Here is a 13334-nt window from a genome sequence, read left to right on the forward strand (position 1 = left end):
AAATGTGTACATTTTAGGGCTTAATGAACGTATAACTGTCAAAATTTAACTAAATTTTACCTCCATTATGATTTAATTACAATGAAGATCTCAAAGGGTTAACAATCTTCCTAAAAACTGTTTCTGATAGTTTGAGGGGTGCAGATTTGAAAATGGGTTGATTATATAGGGTTTTTTATGTTAAATATGTAAAATTTCATTCAAAAACGTATTTATCCCCAAAATAGTCAATTCTGAAAATACAGAAAATCGATATTCGATTTGAAAGCCGCGTGACATCAAAATAAATTATCCAGACATTTCAAAAATTCTGCAAATGTAAAGTAGACATATGGGAAATGTTATTCAGCAACTTACATAAATGATAAATCTATCTGCCTGTAAATGCAATGATTTCAAATTTCAAAATGGCAATTTTTTTTTTTTTTTTTGATAAGAAACAGTGTTCAAAAGTTATAACTATATAAAGCGACGCAAGTCAGAAGACAAAAAGTGGGGCTGAGCCGCTACAAAATGGCTGACTCCTTCGGAGTTTAACCTGACATGGAAATTAACCCACCCAAAATAAGGTCTTCATTAAAAACTAAGAGCGTTGCCCTTATCTCTAAATGGTTCCTTTCCATAGTTGCAATTTAAAAAAATCAGTAAATTTACATGCTACTGTTAGGGATTTTTATGCAGGGCCCCAACAGCCCTCTTGACTTGTAAGGTGAGTCCTAATTAACCCTTTCATGATTGAACATAGAGACCAAGACATATCAATCTCTTAGTCAAAATCTTCTCCCGTTTAATAATCAAAATGCATAATATATATCAGACAGAAGAGTCATCAAAGGGGTGTGAATAGTATACAGCAAAGCTATTGGACATCAGCATATTTTGGGAAAAAAGTTAATTAATTGTGTTCAGTTCTCAGAGACCTTGTACACAGATATTGTTTATACTAATTTCCTCTGCCAGAAGGTGATAAGTGGCTCCAGAATCCTAATATCATGCAGCTTCGAGGACAGACTGGCTTCTCATTAAATGTCAAAGGGTATTAGCTGACAGGCGAGCAAACATGTTACATAAAATGAAGTTTGAATCATGACATTAACTTGACAATGGTCAGGGAACATGGCCGCTGTATCTAAGTCAAGATGGCGTCCGAAACCAGTGCGACCTCCTTAACAATTCCCCCCTTTGAGCTTTGCTGGCCTGTAACTCCATCCTGAGCGACCTCCTCAAGCTCCAGGTACCCACAGGTAGGCTAAGCCCGTACCTGCTGGAATTGTTAACTCTTCACCAGATCCCCTGGAGGCCAGTCACTCAGGGGTTACAGGCCCGCACACTCAAATCACATCACTGAGTTCCCATAGTCCATAGGTTTGTAAACAGGCAGCATCATCCTCCTCTCCGGGCACTTCTCCTGTCGTGGACGGACATCTGGGACATGGTGGACTTGATGAATTGGACCACACAGCATGCAATAAGTGACAAGAGCAAAATCACAATTCCCAATATCATCCCCCACTTAAAGGAAACCCTTCCAATCCCCCAACCACAAAATGAAGGACAAAGTGTCCACCCCAGAGTTTCTCTTGAGTTCCCTGGACAGTCCTCCAATCCTTCCAAGTGCATGGGTAATGGATCCATAGGGGGCGATGTCATCTGGGATGTATATGCGACAAGCCACTCCCACCATCCTACAGACTCCTCCCTTCTCAGCAAGGGTCATGTCCAAAGCCATGCGGTTCTGGGAAGCATCTCCAATATATTCCCAAATCTCTGTTGATTACAATAAAAAAACAGTTACCCAACCAACATCTTTACTCATAGCTCTCTGGGGAATAATGGACTCTAGACCTGCCCATATCTGATTGTGGGCCTTGTACTCATCTGGGACCCCCCTTGGTGCTCCCACTGTATCTATATAAACGTTGTCATCTAGGTGCTTCTCTCTCAGACCTCCAGAATACTTTGGGATTCTCCACCTTTTCTTATGTGTCTGATCAACCTTATCCCTGGGGATCACGAGGAAGGAATGCACAAACCTTATCACCGTACACTCACCTTCCCAGCCTCTAGGCCTGACCTGACTCTCCTATCCCCACAAATCCAGTACACATCAGACACTGCTAATACAGGGCTACCTGTGCTGTCAATGTTAAAGAAGGTCATTGTCTTGTTGCACCAACCGTAGGTAAAGTCTCCTACCCTGGGGGCATCCTGGTCAGCCCTATAGATACAGTGATAGTCATGGTTGGGGTGTCCCTGAGCATACAGTCAGTCAGAAGAGAACAGCTAGCAAGAAGAATAAGTAAGCATGGAATAGAAAGCGTGGAAGCGTGCTGACTTCCCTCTAGCTTCAGACGTGGCACTGGTCAGCAGGACTTGGAAAGGACCGTCGTAGCGAGGCTCCAGACTCTCTCTCTCTGATGTCTCTTTACCACCACGTAGTCTCCGGGCTTCAGGTTATGCATCCTGAGGTCTCTGTCTGCATCTGAAAAAGGAATCAGAAACACTTTTGCAGAGCTTTTCCAAGGCCTGGCTCAACTGTGTGGCATGTTCCACCTGGTTTCCTGCCATCAGCTATAGGGTCTATGGGAAGTAGGGGCCTAGTCTGGGTGCGCAGCCAAAAAGTACTTCAAAGGGGGACAATCCCATCTTTCTTTTGGGGGTGGTCCGCAATGGTTTCCCTGTTTCTTCCATGGCCTCCCGGAGCTCTAACTTAAGAGTGCCGTTTAGTCTCTCAACCCCACCACTAACTTGGGAAAGGTAAGGGGTGTTCAGGGCCTGTTCTACACCCAGGAGGGACAAGGTTTTTACCTGTCCAGTGAAGTGGGTTCTGCGACCGGACTCTATGGTCTCTGGAAGTCCAAACCTGCAGAAAAAATCTCACTCACCAACTTCTTGGCTGCAGCTCTGGCAGTAGCCTTGGTCATGGGAGAAGCTTCTGGCCACCCTGGAAAGAGATCAATGCACACAGGCACGTACTCCTACGCACCACTTTTTGGTAGCTGGATAAAATCCATTTGCACTCTCTGGAAGGGATACAGCAGCTTGGGTGTCACCTTCCGTGGGGTCTTTACCACCTTACCCGGGTTGTGGCGGGCACAGACTATACAGGCTTTCACTAGTCTAGTGACAGGGGTAGTAATGCCCGGGGCAAACCACTGGTGGTTTATGAGTACTAGCATGGCCATTTGGAATATGTGTGTGTGTCCGTGGGCTACTTGACTTACTGTCGGGTGCAGGGCTCCTGCTAGGCACACCCTCTCTCCCAGCATCCAGGTCCCATCGGCATCTGGGCTCCAGCTCTCCTCCACACTCCCTTCACTTCTGATGACACTCGGGCCACCAGGGACTGGAACACCTGTGGATCAAACTTTTAGCTCAGAACTCACCGCTGAGACTTCAGGACAGTCTCCGGGCTCCATCTGTGCAGCTGCCTTCGCCATCCAGTCAGCCACATACCTGCCCTTAGCTTGTGGAGTTACCAAATTGTGTGTGCTTTTAGTTTTACTATCCCCACCTCTTATGGAAGTAAGAGAGCATCCATGAGCTCTTTAACCAGCGTGCCATGCTTAGAGGGGGTCCCTGCAGAGGTGAGGAAATCTCTAGCCTTCCATAAGGGTTCATAGTCGTGTTTAGACCCCAGAACTATACCTTGAGTATAGATGTTTGTCCTTTTACCTTTCACCAGCTGTAGCGCTTCCCTGAGTGCCGTCACTGCACCTCCTGCGCTGACCTGTGGAGGGAATGGTTCTGCTTGTACTACCTCATGTGCGCCACTGACCACTGTATATCCAGTGTAGAACCGTCTGTCTTCTCCTGCAGACCTGGAGCCATCTATGAGAAAAAACTCAACATCTGGGTTACTCACCCTTCTCTCCCCCCTCTCTGAATCCTGGAAAACTGGTGACAGAATGAAGGATTCAGAGCTGTGCACCCTATCAGTGTATCCTGGGGCATCAGGAGTGCACACTGGAGTCTGAGCCGTCTGGCCTTTGCTCAGATGCTTGGGCTGTACTTGGGTGAGGACACTGTGCAAGGTATGTGGGGTTTGCACTGTAACTGAGTGATCTAGGGTCTAGGATCAACTCACTGGCCTTGCTGAGCAGATTGCTGGCTGCAGCTACTGACTCATGAGGGGCTCCCCTCACAACTGAGTCTAACCGGGCCTAATAGTTGGGCCACTGGGGAGGCCACCACGTTCCTGGGCTAAGACACCTGTGGCCTAGATACTCGGTGCAAAATAAAATAAAAGGTCTGGTACAGTGGCATGTGCCTAGGGCCGGGGCAGACAGGATTTGCCAGCTTAGGGCTATGGAATGCATCAATTGCCACCTGACTAAGGGCAAATGGGGAAGAGGCAATTCAGTCAGAAAGGGGCAGCAGACCTTATCCCAGGCCTGCAGGAGCTGGCCAGTCCTAGAATCATGTGAAGAGGCTTAGGGCCTCAGGGCAGGGGCACATTCTGGACTGCCAGCTTTCTTTCCTCTGTCAAGTATCTGCCTGTGGCTGAGAAGCAGTGGCCTAGGAAGACCACCTTCTCCTGGCAGTACCGGAGTTTGTCTCTGGGAACTTTGCAACCCTTCTGGAACAGAAAACACATAAGGTCAATAAATGCATCCTGGCAAACAAAAACAGTAGGTCATCCGCATACTGAAAGGAGAACATCCAGTAAGGGGCTAGTCTGCCAGTCTACTCCCTGTAGGGCCTTGGGGTATTGGCTGGGTGAGTTTTACCCCCCCCCCTTGTGGGAATCTACATCAGGTATACTGGAATACTGAACTGGTAAATGCAAATAGGTACTGGCAATCTTCATGTAGGGGCACAGAGAGGAAAACATTTGCCAAATCAATAACAGTGAATAATATGTCACTCTCAGGGACTGCTGCCAGTTTGGGCTAGGGACCACTGGGCTTCAGTGCACTCATTGGCAACTTAAAGGTCATGGACCATCCAACATGTATCCAGCTGTTCTTTCTGAGTCTTTTCTTGACCGGGAATGGGCTAAAATCATCATCGGACTAGCAGGGGAGAGTTCTACAATGAAAGGCACTAACTCTGTCTGGGGGGGCCGTTCAGAAGGGGGACTGTTCTCGCTGACATCCTTGTCCATAACCACCCCCCCTTGTCTTGCCCTGTGGGGGCCGTCTCCGCCACTCACAACAGTAATGTCTCCTCCCCGCAACACCCACTTGGGTTGGTCGGTTGAGACTTCCGGAGATGTTGTCAATCTCACTTTGGCGTGGTCTGTGAAACATCCTCTATTCCCTCTGAACGTCAATGTCAGAGTCCCTCCACCACATCTCCAGCCCAGTGTTCTGTGCTTCCTATAAAGTTCTGGCCAGACTCCAACGTCTCAATAAAATCCAGGTACACTTAAAATGGTTTTTAATCAAAAAGGAACAAAAGTCAGTCATAGGCTCTGTAATACAGTTGGGGGGCTCATTCTTGCTTAGTCTGTTCATGGGGTACACAGGAGGACATCACATCATACTGTATTCTTGTTCCACAATCAAATAAATTCCTTCAAGTCTTTTTTAGATTGTCAGGGAGACGTCTAAATGCAGCGATCTGCCCCCTTCTGTAAACAACTTCAGCTTACTGTAGCGTCAAGGTCAGAACAGAACACAAAGTGATAACACAGCTCAGACAGAGCCCAAGATTTTTGGAGAACTTCAGCGTCAAGGCCATGTACATGTCTTCACAAAACAAAACGCAGCTCCAACAGCCCCCACCCTTTTGTTAACCCCTTAAATGCCAGAAAGCAGGTGCCGGAGACATTGTAACACTTTTTCATAGTAAATTTTCTCTAATTGTCGGGATCAATAAATTTTAATAATACTCAAACAACCTCCCACACTCCAAGACCCCTAGCAGACGCCCCAAGCATGGTCAGCTGTTATCCTACAAAGCCCCACAACAGCTTTTATGGCTGCCAACAGCAATCAACTTTCATTGACTTGAAGGGAATATAACTTAAAATGGCCGCCACTGAAAAATAAACTGTCTTAAGATGGCCGCCACTGAAGAATGGTAGGGCGGGTCATCTTCTCTAACCACCAGATACAGGGGTGGAGTCTGGATTACAGGGGCCATTTTTCACTCTAAGGAAAATATAATAAAATCTCTTTTTCCTCAAATTCTTTCCACATCAAAAACTTTGAAATGTCCCTTATCGCCTGTCTCTTTCTTCATTGGGCACTCTGAAGGATTCCTGTCCCTCTGTCCTGGTCCGTCTGTCAGTCAGAGGCTATAAGTGTCTGTTTCCAAATCTGATCAAGTTTTCTCACTTGTACAATCATCAGATCATCTGACACATCCCAAAACCTTCAATATTACTTTTCATTTCAACACAAAACTACCAGCCTTATGTCCGATCATGTCAACTTGCACTTTTCCATCAGTCCTACTTAACTCAACAACCTTTTGTCTACTTACATCATCTTTCCCCTCCATGTGGGACACAATCTGAGTAGCTTTTCTAGGTCCGCACCCTTGGCTTACTTTACTTTGCTTACTTCCCATCACAAATGTCTACAACTGCAACACTGCCAAACCTGTCCCCCACAGACACAACGAATCCGACACCTTGTGTGACCGACCCCAAAGAAACTAGATACCAGACTTCCACAGAGGACTCTTTACCAAGTCTCCCTTATTGACTCTTAACCAAATCAACTCTCTTTACTGAACTACTCTCTCCTTGACTCTTTACCAAGTCAACTCTCTTACTGACTCTTTACCAAGTCACTACTAGTTCTTACAGTCATCCACAAAGTCGTTCAGACTTCAAAATGAAGCTAAACGCACACTTGATCAGAGTGGGTCTCCGCTGCACGTGCACAAATTGAGCTCTCTACCTCTATGGGCAACCCTATTGACACTAGTCAAACAGTACTATAGACACTATGATAATCTGACAATCACAACAAAGTATCTCCTACTTTAGCAGTGCGGACCTCTAAGGGTTACTCCCTCCCGTCCCACAGTTTCAGCTAACACCACAGACTGTCTGACCATCCGTCACTGTCCAGTCTCTGTCCAGTCTCTGTCCATCACCTTACAAAGTGGTTCTTTGCCAAAAACTCTGAGCTTAGGTTACAGTGAACAACAGTGGCAAATACATAACACACAGACAGTCTTACCCGGTCCGTCCAACCAGTGAACCAGAAGTGACATATCAAGGTAGACAAGAAAAATTAATATCTTACCCTGAGAGCTCTCTGGTCAGTTCTGTTCACCGAGCCGGCGGGGACTCTTCACGGAGGCTGTCTCGGTGTTGTTGTTGTTTACTTCTAAGCCCAACCAGGGACACGCCAAATATTGTTAGGGATTTTTATGCAGGGCCCCAACAGCCCTCTTGACTTTTGTAAGGTGAGTCCTAATTAACCCTTTCATGATTGAACATAGAGACCAAGACATATCAATCTCTTAGTCAAAATCTTCTCCCGTTTAATAATCAAAATGCATAATATATATCAGACAGAAGAGTCATCAAAGGGGTGTGAATAGTATACAGCAAAGCTATTGGACATCAGCATATTTTGGGAAAAAAGTTAATTAATTGTGTTCAGTTCTCAGAGACCTTGTACACAGATATTGTTTATACTAATTTCCTCTGCCAGAAGGTGATAAGTGGCTCCAGAATCCTAATATCATGCAGCTTCGAGGACAGACTGGCTTCTCATTAAATGTCAAAGGGTATTAGCTGACAGGCGAGCAAACATATATTACATAAAATGAAGTTTGAATCATGACATTAACTTGACAATGGTCAGGGAACATGGCCGCTGTATCTAAGATGGCGGACAGAAGTCAAGATGGCGTCCGAAACCAGTGCGACCTCCTTAACACTACACACCTGATGTGTGTCCAATGATAGCAATAGTCCATTATATGCAATGTTCACTGCACTGCCTTTACTACTTGTTACAGACAGATTTCATGGCTAGGAAATGCTGCTGTGTGGAATATCGAGAGAGATCTCTGTTCCATCATTGGGCACTTCATGCCATCTAAGTTCCTCTTACATGTGCAACTTCTACCCCATGTATGTAACAGATCACATGAAATCACAGAAACCTCCATGGAGACATGGGGAGGTGTAAAAGTCCATGGAGGCATGCTGTGATTTCATGTGATCATATGTGGGGTAGACGTTGCAAATATAACTGGGTAAAGGACCTTATATGACATCTCCTTGGTCACATGAAAAACTGAGAAGAGGCATGGAACATGTGGATGAATAGATGGGAGGGGCCACATTGTCCAAAGGGGTAGGAAGACGAAAAAGGCCACATTGTCCAAAGGGGGATGGGAAGGACAGGGGTCACATTGTCTAAACGGGGAGGTGATGGAGAGGGGCCACGTTGTAAGGGTTGTTAGGGGGTATTTTATATATATAATATATATATATATTATATGGGAATAACTGCAGGGTCTACTGGGGAAAAAGCTCCCATGCTGTTGGCAACGTGTTGGGAGAACAGATATTAACAAGCAAGTAGACCGGGGAAGGGCATTCCAGAGAATTGGTGCACATCTGGAGAAGTCCTGGAGACGTGCATGAGAGGTTCAAGTTAAGGTAGAAAATAATCTAAGATCACTGGCAGATTGAAGAGTAAAGGTTGCTACCAAAATTAAACCTGTTTACACCAGCTATAGGGGCACAATTACCATACACTGGAGCTAATTGCTTAAATGTATGAATCTGGCCCCCCTCATGCCCCTGTTTTCAGCCCTGTGAACCCCAAAGTGGTGTGCGGGACAAAAAACCCTCTGAAATGGAGAGAGTGAGAGTTAGAGTGAGAGATGGTGACAGTTATGTGCCTTCTCTCTATATTCCCATGAGGCACTTGACTGATATAAAACTAAATAAACAATAGAAACCACAAGCATTTTAGGTATCGCCAAATCAAAATATAAAAACTATTAATCCTGGCGGTGAACCCCATAATGGAAAATAGAGCACACTTTTACACCATTTTACATCACATAAAAAATTTAATAAGTGATCAAAAGGACGCATCTCACAAAAAAATTACATCTTAAACAGCTCCCTACATCAAAGTATGAAAAAGTTATTAGCATAAATAGATGGTGATACAATTTCTTTTTTCATACACATTGTTGTCAGGTTTCAGGGGTAGTGGACCCACTGAATCACCACGATCAATTACGTGGGAGCGGAGTCTAAGTGGCACCCGGTTTTCACCAAAGCCCGCCACAAAGCGAGTTGGACTTGCTGCAGCGAGACACCACTTGGCTCCCGGTGGAAGCCAAGGAGAGGTGCAGAGTCCAAGGAGCTGTAGGAAAATTCTGCCCATGGCAAAAGGGTGGACCAGTGGTTCTGCCGGGCAGAGATAGAATCATGGAGATAGCAGCTCAGGGTCTGATTAACTCTCTCCACTTGTCCATTAGATTGGAAATGGTAGAAATTCAACTTTACTTAAAGTTGCCTGCAGAGGGAACACCAGAACCGGTAAACAAACTGGACCCCTCGGTCTGAAACAATGGGGCAGATTTATCAAGCTGTCTGAAAGTCAGAATATTTCTAGTTGCCCATGGCAACCAATCACAGCTCCCCTTTAAAATATTTATGAGCACTGGTAAGATGAAAGCTGAGCTGTGATTGGTTGCCATGGGCAATATTCTGACTTTCAGACACTTGATAAATCTGCCCCAATATGTTGACAAGTCCATGAAGCCAGAAGATGTGGAGGAAGAACAGGCTGGCAAGATGAGCTAACGGCAGACACAGCAGAGGAACGAAATGGGACATCTTAGAGAACCGATCAGTGACCACCCAGATGATGGTATTACCGGACAGTGGCGGAAGATCCATAATAGAGTTTATGGCCACATGAGTCCATGGGCAGGTGAGTATTGGCAGGAGCAGGCCTTATTTGGGACACCGGAAGTGCAGGAACTCACAAAATCTCGTACATCCTTGACCAAACCTGGCCACTAGTAGAAACTAGAGATGAGAGACACAGATTTTTGCACCCCATGATGCCCAGTCCCCAAGTTAATATCCTCTTCCAAAGAGCAGGTCGGACATAGGTCTTGCCGGGAGGAATTTGTCGTAGATCCACAGAAGCGGCAACCACAAGTCGTTCAGGAGGAACAATATGTTGCAGAGCCGGTTCTTCCCTGATTACGTCAGAGGCATAAGAGAGGGCATCGACCTTAATGTTTTTCTCTGCTGGACGAAAATGAATCAAAAAATTAGAACGAGAGACTTTGAGCAGTCTGGAGATATAGAAGGTTCTTGTGGTCTGTATAGCTACCGTGTTTCCCCGAAAGTAAGACAGTGTCATACATTCTTTTTACCCCCAAAAGTCCCACTATGTCTTACTTTCGGGGTATGTCTTATATTGGAAAAAGTTAAGGAAACTTTACATGGTGCATTTTGTGAATTGCTTACTTGGTACCGTAATGGCGATCGGATGAATTCCTCTGCGGTGCTGGGTACAGGTGTGGATTCTTCTTCATCATGCAGAAGCTGCTGGGCCAATCAGAGGGGCCACCAGCGGCTGCACATGAGGGCACTGAGGCTGCGTGTTTTTGTATGTTGTCCATGGTACTGATGAACCACGGACAACATTACTGCTGCTCCCGCAGCCTCCACATCCCTCTGCTCATTCCACTCCAGATCCGTCCGCATCCCACTCTAACTGGCCGAATCCCGCTCTAACCGTCCGCATCCTGCTCTAACTGTCCGCATATCGCAGCAAAAGGTACCGGTACTATGGATTATATTTTTCCAATGTACAGTTTACTATGTCTTACTTTCGGGGTACGTCTTACATTAGCCGACCCCTCTAAAACCCTCACTACGTCTTACTATCAGGGGTGTCTTACAATTGGGGAAACAGGTGGCAAGCTCCTTCCAAAAGATAACGCCACTGCTCTAAGGCAAGCCTTATGGCCAGAAGTTCTTGATCATCTATAGAGTAGTTCCTCTCTGTGGCCTAGAAGATTTTGGAGAAACAACCGCAAGTGAGGGATCAGCCCTTAGGCCCTTTTTTGCGTGAGAACGGCTCCAACTCCTACAGAGGAAGCATCAACCAGGAATGGTTTTTCCATATCAGGCCGTGTAAGAACTGGAGCAGAAGCAAAGGGAGACTTCAACTTCTTCAGCCAGCCGAAGCCAGAGTTTAGGATTGGCGTTCTTCTTTGTCAGTGCCACAATGGAAGAGACGAGGGAGGAGAAATGTGGTATGAACTGCCGGTAGTAATTAGCGAAGCCTAGGGATCTCTGGATAACACAAAGTCCTACTGCGTGATGCCACTAAAGTACCGCGGACAACTTAGCAGGATCCATCTGTATTCCCTTGTCAGAAATGATGTTTCTGAGGAAAGGAAGACTCTTCTGGATTTGCCACTTCACAAGCTTGGCATATAGGTTGGCCCTTAGGCGCCTGAGAACTTGCCGTACATAGGCCTGATGGGACTCAAGGTCCATGGAGAACACCAGGATATCGTCTAGATAGACCACAACACAGGTATAAAGCATGTCTCTGAAAATGTCAATGACAAACTCCTGGAACACGGCTGGTGCATTACAGAGTCCAAACAACATGACAAGCTACTCGAAGTGCCCATGACGAGTATTGAAGCCGGTCCTCCATTCATCGCCTTCACTAATTTGATAAATTTGGTGAAGTCAAAGAGCTCTGTGATCAGAGGTAGTGGGTAGCGATTCTTCACCGTAATCTTGTTAAGGCCGCGATAGTCAATACATGAATGGAGAGAACCGTCCTTCTTGGCCACAAAGAAGAATCCAGCACCAGCTGGGGAAGAGGACTTGTGAATGAATCCCTTCTGTAGACGCGAGATTCACATTCTGGTCCCCAACAAAGAATTTCTTCAGTCTGCCAGTTGAGCACCTATGCATCGGGCTGCAACCAAAAGACCCAAAAGCATGGACGTAGACTGGGGGAGCACATAGAATGACATTCTCTCCAAGTGCCACGCTCCAACTTGCAGACATAAAGGTTTAGTGCGGTACCAGACCGGATCACAGAGAATCTGCCCACTGATGGATGAGATGACCAGCGGTTTCTCAAGGAGGACCACAGGAAGATGATACTGGGAGACCAGGGCAGCATTCACAAAGTTTCCTGCAGAGCTGGAATACAGGAAGGCAGAAACTTGAAACTGGCTCCCTGGCCAGAAGCTGAGTAGAACAGGTATATTCAAGCATGCAGAAACCTTGCTCCCACCTAGGGACACTTCTCTCAAGAACCCTAGGTCCATTCGTTTCCCGAACACTAAGGAAAGACTGGACAAGCATCAAGGAAGTGTACCGAGCTGGCATAATAGAGGCAGAGATTCTCCTGTCTTCATCTGTAATGCTCTTGAGGTGTCAGAAGAGCTCGATCCACCTGCATGGGCTCCCCTGCACCAGATCCAGAGGGCGGCAGAGGTGGTCTTCGGAAGACAGGAGCCAAGCGGGGCAGTCAACGGGTCCGGGTCTGCGCTTGTTCAAGACGCTGTTCCTCCAAGTGCTCTGAGAACTGGATGTCAATCTGAGTGGCTTGGAAGATGAGACCACTTAGAGAAGATGGCAGGTCTCGTGCAGACAGGACGTCTTTAATCTGTCCTGAAATTCCTTTTTTAAAGCTGGTGACCAAAGCCGCTTCCTTCCAGGAAGCTAGGATGCGGAACTGAACCACATAGTCACCGACAGACAAGTCCCCTTGGCGCCCCAGCTGCTTCCACAAAGAAGAGTTCAGCAAGGAATGTGGTTATATTAGCTGTGACCGGGTTCCTGTCCCAGAGGGGGGTGGCCCATGCCAGGGCTTTCCTATAAAGAAGACTGATCACGGTAAGCCACCTTTGACTGTTCTGCGGCAAACTGCGAAGGCATCATTTCAATCTGCAAGGAGCACTGCAGTATGAAACCTAGGGAAAACCTGGCATCTCCCTCATACTTGGACTGCATGGATAGTTGCAGTCTGGGTTCTGCAGTAGGCTAGGTTGCTACAGTAGCAGGAGGTGGTGCAAGAACCGGATGCTGCTGCGGGGTAGCCAACAATTGCTGCAAGACGTTGGTGAGCTGTCCAAGTTGCTGGCCAGTTCAGGTAGCGGAACCATGGCGGGATCCATGGCTGGATCTTACTGTCAGGGCTTAGGGTTGGTGGACACACTGAACCACCGGGAGTGATGACATAAGCCGACACCTGGGAGCAGAGTCTAGGTGGTTTGGTTTTGGTTTTCACCAGAGCTCGGCGCAAAGCTGTTTGGACTTGCTGCTGCGGGATACCACCAGGTCGCTTCAGAGGTGTGACTTTGCTCGCGGTGGTGGCCAAGGCTAGATGCAGAATTGTAAGGCA

This window comes from Engystomops pustulosus, chromosome 2 (assembly GCF_040894005.1).
Source record: "Engystomops pustulosus chromosome 2, aEngPut4.maternal, whole genome shotgun sequence".
NCBI classification, from domain to species: Eukaryota; Metazoa; Chordata; class Amphibia; order Anura; family Leptodactylidae; genus Engystomops; species Engystomops pustulosus.